Consider the following 12,353-nt stretch of genomic DNA (forward strand, 5'->3'; position numbering starts at 1 on the left):
ATGTGACACATACAAAACATTCACACCGCCAGCTGTGGACCCATCACATTACTACACTTCCACCAGCAGACAACGCCAATCAAGGGCCCATCACTTTCACACATCCACATTCCTGACACAGCAACTACACAAACTCATGGATTGCATGGAGTGGCGCTCAGCTAGCACTGCGTGTAGTAACCAGCATTAAGTCACTTCCTACACACCGCCAGCCGAGCACCAGTCCACGCACACCACCAGCCAAGCACCAGACCACACACACTGCCAGTCAAGCACCAGACCACGCACACTGCCAGCCAAGCACCAGTCCACACACACACCGCCAGGAAAGCACCAGTCCACAGACACTGCCAGCCAAGCACCAGTCCAGGCACACCACCAGCCAAGCACCAATCCAAACACACCACCAGGCAAGCGCCAGACCACGCACACCGCCAACCAAACACCAGACCATGCACACTGCCAGCCAAGCACCAGTCCACACACACCGCCAGGACAGCACCACTCCACACACACCGCCAGCCAAGCACAAGTCCAGGCACACCACCAGCCAAGCACCAGTCCACACACACTACCAGGCAAGCGCCACTCCACACACACCGCCAGCCAAGCACCAGCCCAGGTACACCACTAGCCAAGCACCAATCCCAACACCCCACCAGGCAAGCGCGAGACCACGCACACGCGCCAACCAAGTACCAGACCACGCACACCGCCAGCCAAACACCACTCCACAGACACCGCCCGCCAAGCACCAGTCCACAGACACCACCAGCCAAGCGCCAAACCATGCACACCGTCAGACAATGGACACTACACGCAAACCAACATCATACTTTAGTTTTTTTTCAAAACAAATGAAAAACAAAAACAAATTGCAAACCGATACAAATCTACTAACACAACAACTAAATCTAAATACACTACACAAATGCCAACTTTGAAACTGAACAATAAGTTTTAAAGAATAGAGACCAGCCAGTTCACTTTACCACTCATGGATGCTCCCAAAAATTATTTTGCGTGTGGTACATACTAAAACAAGCAGGTACACACAGCCCAGGCTTAGAAGGACAGTCGGGGCAGTACATACGAACCTCCTTCCGCAAACCTCTTCACCAACAGACTCTACATCTCCGACTGGGAAAGTCTTTTGAGGTTGTAGGAGGAATTTGATCAGGAAAGTGGCGATCTTTCAATCTGGCAACATCCTCCACCACTCCAACTCTAGGAACCCTTGCCTGTTCCACTAAAACAAGGCTGCCTATTACAGACTCCTGAAACTTTATAAAAGTCATCTTTGACTGGGGACAAGATTGCTGGAACACAACAAAAGCATTAAAGGTTGCCAAGTGGAAAAGATGGATAGCCAACTTCTTGTACCAAATGTAAGCCTTACGAAGAGCAGCATACGGTTCCAACCTCTGATCTACTCTGTCAACACCACCCATGTGCCTATTATAGTCTAAAATGCACACAGGTTTGTGCGCTTCTGCAACCTGACCCCAAACAGTCACCGGTTCAGTGCTTTCATCATGTATGGAAGTCAACATGTAGACATCTCTCCTGTCTGAAAACTTCACAGCTAGAAGCTCCTCACAACGCAATGCACTGCACTGTCCCCGAGCAAGCTTTTTCAGTTCAAAGATTTTATTAGAATTTGATGAAGTAAATAAATAGTTAAACATAATAAAAAGTGATACAGGTGATGAGTATCAATAAAGAATAATACATCATGGAGGCTAAGTTACAAATAATTCATTGGATAAATTGCATATAAGTGTTGTAGAAAACAAAGAATTAGTGACCGGAATAATAAAAAGCATCAACAGTATCACTATGCAATAAAGAGAGGAGAACTAGCAAGAGAAAGGAGAAAAGGAGAAAGAGAAGAGAAAGGAAAAGAGGAAGAGAGCGGGGAAAAGAAGAGAAAGGAAAGAAAGGATAAAGAAACGAACTCCTGTAGGGCTCCACAAAACAAAACACACAAGACACACTTAATCAGGCAACACAAAGAGATATTGAGCAACCAAACCTTTCGATGCTAAATCCATATAAGCATCTAAAGCTCTCCAAACGCTACTGGAGATCGAAGGAGAGAGATGGGCCTCATCAACCGAAGTATGTGCACTTCTCAAAAAGGAAACCCATGCCCACCAGGTATGGTATGAGACTGAGGAAAAAGACTTCCATTCCATAAGAATCACTTTGACAGCAACAGTTAATAGAAGATCCATGAGTTGTAATTCTAAGGAATCTTAAGGCAACGGGATTGGAGAGGCCAAGGGACCCAGTATAATCATGGAAGAGGAAAGCTGGAATTGAACATCAAATATTAACATAAGATGTTTATGTATCAAATCCCACAATGATTGCAGAAGAGAACACTCCAAAAACATATGTGAAAAAGTACCAGCCGATAAACCACAACTCCAGCATAGGTCATCGTCCTTTAGAGACAGAGAATACAATCGAACTGGAGTCCAATGAAGGAGATTGATAGAAAAGAACTTAGACTGCATTAAAGAAGGAGCAATTTTGTTACGCAGAGACATCTTCCCAATTAATTGCCAGGAATCTGGTGAAATATGTTCTGTAAGATCAGGAGTAAAATGGCGTAGCCATTTGTGTTGGGTAACAGTATGTTGGACAGAAGTATTGGAAGATAAAAATTTATAGATTTTGGAAGCTACATGACCAGTTCTAATCCACAATTGAAATAAGGTAACGGTAGGAGAATTGGGAACCAATCGTAATTTAGCAAGAGCAACTTTAATTTTTAAAAATGTGTAGAAGTCTAAGTTAGTGAGAGAAAATTGTTGAGCTAAGGAGGAGAAGGGTAACGGATCATTATTTGAATCATAAATATGACGCACAAGCGAAATCCCTTTAGTAGCCCAATAAGACATCAACTTGTGATCAATAACAATTTTAATCTTAGAATTACGCCAAATTGAGGACCATCGTGATTTGTGAAGAGGAGTAGCAACTCTTTTGTCGACCAACCGGACTGCTGCAATGGTATCTAAAATGATCGAATGAGAAAACGGAATAGATAAAGTAGACGTGGTTAAAAACGAAGAAGGTGGCAAAGGAGCAGAAAGCTCTTGTTCAATGAACATCCAGGAGGGCATATGATCAGGAACCAAAGAAAACCAAAGAGCTCCTTGAGAGGCTAAAAAAGCAACTTGGTATTTCTCCCAATCAGGGAAATTACAACCCCCCATATCATAAGGCTTTCTCAAGAATTTGTAAGCAATTCTAGCTCGCTTGTCATTCCAGAGAAATTTAGAGGTAATGACATCCATCTCATGGAAGAAAGAAAAGGATAGTTTCACCGGGAGCATAGCTGATACAAAATTAATGATAGGTGTTATCATCATTTTCAAAGTTTGGAGACGACCCCACCACGAAATATGTTTCGGAGACCGGGTGTCTAGAAGACGACGCACTTTGGTTATAGTCTGGGCTTCATTATACGCTACAGTGTCATAAAGGGTACCACAAAACCAAATCCCTAAATATTTAAGCTGTTTAGATTGCCACTTAAAACCTGCAGAACCCATGTGTGCTGGGAAACAATAAGCATTTAAGGGAAACATCTCAGTTTTGTCTCTATTAAGGGTATAACCCAAAACTTTAGAAAAAAGAGAAATGGTGGCGGTAATGGCAGGAATGGCCAATACTATGTCATCAGAGAAAATAAGAACATTGTCTGCGTAGGCAGCTGTCTTCATACAATGGGAGCCGAAATTAAAACCCTTAATGTCTGGGTGGAGATCAATCAATCTGAGGAGCGGGTCAATAGATAATAAAAACAAAAGCGGGGATAAAGGACAGCCTTGTCTGGTGCCTTGGCAAAGGTTAAAAAAAGACGGTGTAGCCCCATTAACTCTAATGTTGGCTCTAGGTTGAGCATAGAGAGACATAACCATGTGAACAAAAGAGTCCCCAAGGTTATGCGCACATAGAACAGCACGTAAAAAAGGCCAAGAGACCTTGTCAAAGGCCTTTTTGGCATCAAGGGCCAAAGCTGCAGCCGGAAGATTAGAACGTTTAGCTGAACTCAGAATATGGCAGAAGGTACGAATATTGTCCTGGCGAGTCTACCCTTGACAAACCCCGTCTGAGAAGAGTGGACAAGTTTAGGAATATAAGACTCCAAGCGTCTGGCCAAAATCTTGGCAAAAATCTTAGCTTCCATATTAAGAAGGGAAATAGGACGAAAATTCTTGGGATCAGAATGATCCTTACCCTCTTTTGGAATCAACACAATAGTGGCGTCATCAGCCGAACCCGAAACAGACCCCCCTTGAATAAAGGCATCAAAAACTGACTTAAGACGAGGAACAACAGAGGGAAGAAAGGTCTTATAAAACAAAATGGGGAAACCATCAGGACCGGGAGCTTTCCCAGACCGCGTAGCTTTGATTGTAGCAATAATTTCCTCAGAGGTAATCGAGCCACCCAATTTGCTACTATCCTCCACAGACACAGATTGAATAGGAACCGTTTTCAAAAATTCTTGACATTGGGAAAAAGATGCCTGATTGGTAGGAGTATAGAGCTTACTGTAAAAATCCTGGAATACATCAAGAATCTCTGTGGTTTGAAATTTTTTGATACCCAAGCTATCATTGATAGAGGGAATCTGAGAGGATTGAAAAGAAGATTCCTGAAACTTCAACGTAGCCGCCAAAATTATACCTGCTCGGTTTTTTAAAAGTAGCCGTTTAGATTTCTGAGCCTGTACACCTATATGAGCTCTCTTGGTAACAATAGTGTTATAGGAATATTTTAAATTCTTAATGGACTGTAAACATTTGTTGTCCTTAGAGTTGCGAAAGAGAGATTCTTGCTTTTTGATATCATCCGCTAAATCAGCAAGTTCCTTTTTGATGGCAGCATTTCTGGTCGCCATACGCTTAATAATGTGACCACGAAGAGTGCATTTAAAAGCATCCCACAAGACTATTGGAGAAGAAACGGAGCCTTCATTATCAGCGAAAAAGGTATCAATTTCTCTGGAAATGGCCAAAATTTGAGAGTCATCATGCAAAAGTTCAGTATTTAATTTCCAAGAGCGAGGACGCGATTTAGGAGCAAAGGACAAAAGTGTAAAGGAAACAGCGGCGTGATCAGAGACAAGAATAGGATGAATGTACAGGGAAGAGGAAGACTGTACAAGAGACGAATGAACCAAAAGATAGTCAATACGAGAGAAACTAGAATGGGGAGAGGAAAAAAAGGAAAAGTCACTACCCGTAGGATTATGAAGACGCCAAATATCTTGGAGATGAGTCAAGGAACACATATTCGTCATCTGTTTATGAGCTTTAGGAGGACGGAAGTTAAACGCAGAACTTCTATCTAACAAGGGATCCATTGGTAAATTAACATTTCCACCCACAATTAGATTACGTTTATGCGGTGTGTCAGCTAATGTTTTAGAAATTGTTCGCCAAAAGGAGGGATTATCAATGTTTGGAGCATAGATATTCATAACATGAAGATCATCTGTACCATCCGAGAACTTGGATAGTAACCATCTGCCCTCCGAATCATGTTCAGTAGAGATCACAGATAGACCAGAATTCTTAGAAATTAACGTTATCACCCCATTCTTTTTGCCCAAGGCCTCCGAACAAACAACGTCAAGAACCCAATCTTTCTTCAAAAATAAGGCCTCCTTGGAGGGGACTTTCGTTTCTTGTAAAAGAATCAAATCTGAAGATAAGGATTTATAGTAGTGCAGAATTTTTGATCTTTTCACCGGATGATTTATTCCTCTAACATTAAGGGACAACACATTTAAGCCCGGCATACTCCTACCAGAAAAGGTAAATCATAGTACGTAGATACCAGGAAGGAGAGATCAACGACAGCAGAAGACCACCAACGTCGTATTACAGACAACACAAAAGGAGAACCCCAACAAGAAATTCGAGAAGAGAAGTAAGAAGGGAAAAAGGAGAAAAGTGAAAGAACTATTGGATGATCCAAGAAGAGAAAGATAAAGAAAGAGAAGAAAGAGAAAAGGAAAAGAGAAGGAGGAATAGAGGCACCAGAAAAGAATAGAGAGAAAAAAAGAAAAAGACCCACCAGGGAAGGTCTATTAAGCACCAAACTCATATCTGGGGAGACATGGAAGCGGGAGGGAAGAGGGATGCCGGGCCGTATATAATAGTAAAAGTAGCAACGCTAAACCAGACAGAAAGGAAAGAAAAAGGCCAAAAAAGGATATAGTAACCATAGCAATGGAAGAACTCAGAATGGGATAGAAGAAAAGAAAAGCTGTAACAAGCCTCTAAATCAAAGCATAACCAGGAGCATAAGGGTGCATCATACAATAAGCGAAAGATCTAATGAAGAATTATGAGCAGCATAAGTGCGAAAAGAATGCAATCAACAAAGTAAACAGGCAAAATATCCCTAAGGATTAAACAACCATCTCATATAGGTAGTATACATACAATATATGCAATCTTGAAGTCTGAGAAATGTTAGAGGAGAAACATCATAGATAAAGGAAAACACATATTGAAACCGCATATATAGGGCATAAATAATTAGTAATATAAGAAACATAGCAATATGCAGAATGAATGCAGAAAAAGAGAAACACCAAAAAAAATATTGTAATAAAAAAAAACATCATGAAGCAATATGGAACACAAATAGCAGGACATAAAAGGTCATCGGAGATAATGAGTAAAGCATGGAGAAAAAGCGCACAGTAAGGTCAAAAATGAATAAAACATAAGGTATCGGAAAGAATGAGAGTATTGCAGCAAAACTAACCAAAACAACACCGTTTAGAACAAACAGAAGACAATGGAACAAAACATGCTAAGCAACAAGAATAAAACGACCAAAAGACATACGTCGAGCATTAACAAAAATCTGTTGTGGTATAGAAAAACAAGAGAACCGAATGAAGCAGAAGCAAATAGGACATACGAAAGACATATATTAGCGAAAAGGGAAAAGGAGGTGGGATAATCGTTCTCAATCTGAAGAGTAAAAGAAAAAGAGAAAGGGAAAACAGAAAGACTAATTACACAAGTAAACAAAGGACCAATGACAAAGGCTGGATGAACGAAACGCAATCAGAACAACCAGGGAAGAAGAGCATCATTAGAGAAAAAAGCAGAAAAAGTGTCAAAGGCCAATGCAATAATATAACGTCGAGAGGAAAACCAAACGAACAAAAAATATGAAATGAACAGCAAACTGCTGACCAACTACAGAGAACTACGGGGGGAGTCATAGTCAACATGTAACACTAAAACAGTGGCACATGTCAGACGGACAAATGTAATATCACAGAAAAAACATAAAAAGAATCAAGAACCAGAAGGAACTGGAGCAGGCGATGAATCCATCTGTGATTCAGATTGATTATCAAGAAAAGAAGAAAGATCAGCAGGTTACTTCAAAGATTCTGTAGCGGCCTTTGAAGGTGATACGAAATTTGGAAGGGCCAGCAAAAGAAAAAGGGATGTTCATGTCCAACAGGCGCTTCCGCAGATTGAGGAAACCCTTTCTACGAATCACAGTATCTCTCGCAAAGTCTTGCGAAATAGAAATGCGATGTCCCTCCCAAGTCACAGATTTGACCTTCCTCATATGCGCCAAAATTTGCTCTGAATGTTGGTGACGCAATGGCTTGAAGATTACCGCTCTGGGGCTTGTAGAAGATTTTGATCTGAAGGAGGGGACACGATGAGCCCTCTCAATCTCAAAGTCTCTCAGAAATGAAATTTGCAAGGTAGAAGGAAGCCATTGGGAGATAAAGTCAATCATCGAAGAAGCTGACTTCTCTGCATCTTCAGGAAGGCCAAAAATTTGCAGGTTACTTCTCCTGTTACGATCCTCCTGCTCCGTAAGGTCTCTCCTCAAAGCCGCTATTGAACGATCCATTTGTTGAAGAGACCATGAGTGTTGATGCGTAGTATCTTCCTCATGACTAATGCGAGTTTCCGCAGCAGTAACCCTAACAGCTAATGCCTTAAAATCATTCCTGAGAGCCGCCACCTCAACTTGTAAAAGGTCAGTATTAGTTTTAGTAGATTGTGCGATATCATGAACTGCATTGAGACGCGACAAAATAGTATCTAATGTGGCAGTAGAATCCTTCTGGGAAGATTCCGGAGTAGGGGAATGCTGCTTGGACCTCTTAAGAGGCCCTTTAGAGTCCTTGGTATTAGAAGGAACACCCATGTTGTCCGCCATAAGCACAACCTACGTTGAAAAACACCAACACTGTGTCTGAAGAATTATGCGCAAAGAGAGAATTCAACAGGTGAATACAAGACTCAAGGGCTCCTTGTTAGCAGTAAATGTGTGAGCAGCACCGCTGAGCAATGATCGTGGTAGTAGAACACAAAATGGTGACTGATGTGAAAAAAAAAAAATACCACAAAAAAGAAGTCTCAAGTATTCAAAAATACCGACTTCCAGACATCCAGTAACCTCGCAATCAGGTTGACCAGAACATCAATCCATAATAGGCAAAAAAACAGAAGCAAAACATCAGGAAGTCCACTAAGAAATATATGAGGCACATCAAGCAGGAAAAAACATGAAAAAGAGCTGCCAGCAGTATAAAAAAAACGCAAAGTCAATAGTGAGAATAATGAATAATGAAGATATCAGGAAATATCACCTCACTGAAGTAGAAACAGCGGCTCCCAGAATGCGCCACTGCACCTGAGGCAAATTCACGAGCAACGCCACACAGGAGACAAAATGGCGGCCGCACGGCAAAAGCAGTGAGCGGAGCTTCAAAGGAGCAGAAAGGAAGACTCCCGCTATTCGCAGTGGTAGCAATGCCTTTCGTCACAATCCTGGCGCATTCCGATACATTTTGCTCCGTTCGGGAAGAAAAGCGATGCCGATAAGGCTCCCAAAGACGTCCCGGCAACCTCTGTCTTCCCGGCGCTCAAGCGCCGACCGCCATCTCAGAGCGGCGCGCAAGCCACACCCCATCCCCGAGCAAGCTTTTGACAAACAAGTTCTTTTGGGAAACCTTTACGGTTAGAGCGGATTGTGCCACAAGCAACAGTGTCCACTTTGGCCAATTCCCTGAACAACCGCACACCAGTGTAGAAGTTATCTACATATAAATGATGGCCTTTGTTAAAAAATCCTTGACCAAGTTCCCACACAATTTTCTCAGTCACTCCAAAAGTCGACGGACAACCAGGGGGTTAATCCTGGATTCCTTACCGGTGTACACCCTGAAATTAGAGACATATCCAGTCCGACTGTCACACAGCATATAAAGCTTAATTCCATAGCATGCCCTCTTACTAGGAATGTATTGCCGAAATACCAAGCGGCCCTTGAACAACAGCAAAGAATCATCCACTGCAATTTCTTTCCCAGGAGCAAAGATCTCAGGAAATCGATCAACAAAATGATCAATGACAGGCCAAATCTTGAAAAGACGGTCACAATCAGGGTGATCTCGTGGCAAAGCTAAACCATTGTCAACAAAATGCATCATCCGAAGCAGAAGAAAATACCTATCACGACTCATGACTGCCGGAAATATAGCTGTTGCCATCAAGGGACTAGTAGACCAATATGAATCCATTGATGGTTTCCTAAGCAAGCCCATCAAAAAAGTTAAACCCAGAAACTTTTTCATCTCCTCCAAATTTGTGGGAGTCCACCGGGTAGCTCTAGCGGGGGGCTTAAGGCTGGCACTGTTCTCCCTCAAAAACTGTTCTGCATACATATTGTTTTATTTTTTCTTTAGATTGTTGCAGTGTGCGGTTCCGTTACTGGTGGTTCTGCTGTTCTGTCTGCTCTACAATCTCTGCCAAAAACACATCATCCATAAACAACTTTGAAAAAATCAATTGGCAAAAAGTTTTCAGTGTTCACCCTACACCCTGGAACACCAGTAAATTCAGGCAATGCCGGCTGCACCATGCCTGGTGCAACCCAGAGGTCAGAACTTTCAACGTCAAGTCTTGCAGCCTCAGGCTGCCGCCTAGCTGCCTCTTGTCTCACTACACCAACTGGAAGTCTAGCAGCCCCAGGCTGCAGCCCAGATGCCTCTTGCCGCACATCGGCACAGCAATGTCCTCCGCAACCACAGGCACTTCATCCACACCAAAAGTCGCTTCATCAGCACTCAGAGTATCTTCATCATCAGATGAAGCCATGTGTACAGAAAACTCACTACCTGAATCTTCACCTCCCACCTCTGCCTCAGAATCAGAGTCAGTCTCTGGACCATGGTCAGAGGAAGAATCAAAAAGCATTCCAACAACTTGCTGAGCAGTAATCCAGCGGCTAGCCATTATCCTTACTAAGAAAGGAGTCTGCACAAACAACTCAACAACCAACACTGTGCAAAGTAAGTAAAAAAATGTAAACCTTTATCACAAAGATCTATATACTGACAAAATATACAATTCACTTACAAGAGACAGCTACACTCACCAGCATCTACTCTGCAAAGACAATGCAAATAGGCAACGATATCCCACTAGAAAGAAGAAACAAAAATTACATCTACAGAAGTACACATCAAGAACAAATGCAAAACATGTTTTACAATCACAAAAAACAGAAACCAAACATACTCGTATTATTACACACTTTGCAAAAAAAACAATTACATTAAAATTGAACAAAAAAGGTCTCTTACCAAACACATGCAACTACACAAACAGCAGAACAGCAGAACCACCAGTAACGGAACCGCACACTGCAACAATCTAAAGAAAAAATAAAACAATACACATTAGAAGAAAAAAAAAATACACATTACAACAGGCTATGTCATAGGGTATGTCACAAATGGGGTGTCTGTCCCCATGGGGGGCAGAATATAAATCTTTTTAAATGTGGGCCCCGTGGAAACAACCCTTGCCAAGGGGTCACTTCCATTTTTAAAAAAAAGATTTCCCTGGTGTCTAGTGTTTTTTTTTGCTCCCTCCAGAGGGCAGAAAGGCCAAATTAAGACACTAATCTGCCCCCAGAGGGGGCAGAACATATTTTTGAAAACATATGGGCCCAAGGAAGTGACCCTTGGCCAAAGGGTCGCTTCCTATACAAAAAAAACAATCCCTGGTGTCTAGTGGGCTTTTCTACCCCCCTGGGTCCAGAAACGGTAAAAAAACAGCCAATCTGCCCCCAGGGGGGGCAGAACAGTCTAAAATATTTATATTGCCTCCTGGAAGCGGCCCTTGGCCAAGGGGTCGCTTCCTTTATAAAAAAAAAATGAATCCCTGGTGTCTAGTGGGCTAATCTACCCCCCTGGGTCCAGATTCGGTCCAAAAAATGGCCGATCTGCCCCCAGTTGGTGCAGAAAAGTCTAAAAAAAAATGTTTGCACCTAGGAAGCGACCCTTACCCAAGGGGTCGCTTCCTTTATAAAACAAAGAACAATCCCTGGTATCTAGTGGGCTTTTCTACCCCCCCCGGGTCCAGATTCGGGAAAAATAGTCCCGATCTGCCCCCAGGGGGGGCAGTAAAGTCTGAAATTAAAATTGCACCCCAAAGAAGCAACCCTTACCCAAGGGGTCGCTTCCTATGCCAAGAAAAAAACATCCCTGGTGTCTAGTGGGGGCATTTCTGGTGCAGGATTGCGACGCTGTGCGCGATCCTGCACCAGAAATGCCATGCATTGGGACATCAGGGGAGGGGAAACACTATTTCCTCCCCCCCGATGCCTCAAGGCACTGAGAAACAGACCCCCCACCCCACCGGAGAGCACAAAACCTACCTTGCTAGCTGGACGCGCTGGAAACAAATTGCTTCCAGCGCGACCAGCGCTTCCTGATGACCTCGGCGCGCGCTGTGCGCGCTGACGTCACCAGGAAGCGTGGGCGGGCAGGGGGGTGGCAGCGGAAAGTCTTCCGCTGCCACACCTGCTAAAATGACGAAAATCGATGCCCCAGGGGGGAAACGCCAGCGCTCCCCCCGAGGGCTGTGCCGATGACGGAGCGGTTCCGTCATCAGCACAGCCCAACCGACGCTGATGACGGAACCGCTCCGTCATCAGCGTCTAAGGGGTTAAACCCGAAAAGAGCAAACTTGACAGCTTGCAAATGTATACAAAAATGTGTTCCAACCACACTTGGGTACACATTGATGGTAATTGTAACTGTGGGGCATATGTATCAAGCCTTTTTCCCATTCGCAAATGGGCCCGTTTGCAAATGGGAAAAGGCCTTTTGAGATGTTTCATCCCAAAAGGGCATCGCAAATTAGAGAATCGCAAAATTAGCGATTCTCTATTTTGCGATTGCATTTAAGGAATCGCAAATTGTGATTCCTTAAAGACAATGAATGAAGCACAGAAAAAGTGCAATTTGGCCTTAAGGAATCACA

This window comes from Lissotriton helveticus, chromosome 11, assembly GCF_964261635.1.
Source record: "Lissotriton helveticus chromosome 11, aLisHel1.1, whole genome shotgun sequence".
NCBI classification, from domain to species: Eukaryota; Metazoa; Chordata; class Amphibia; order Caudata; family Salamandridae; genus Lissotriton; species Lissotriton helveticus.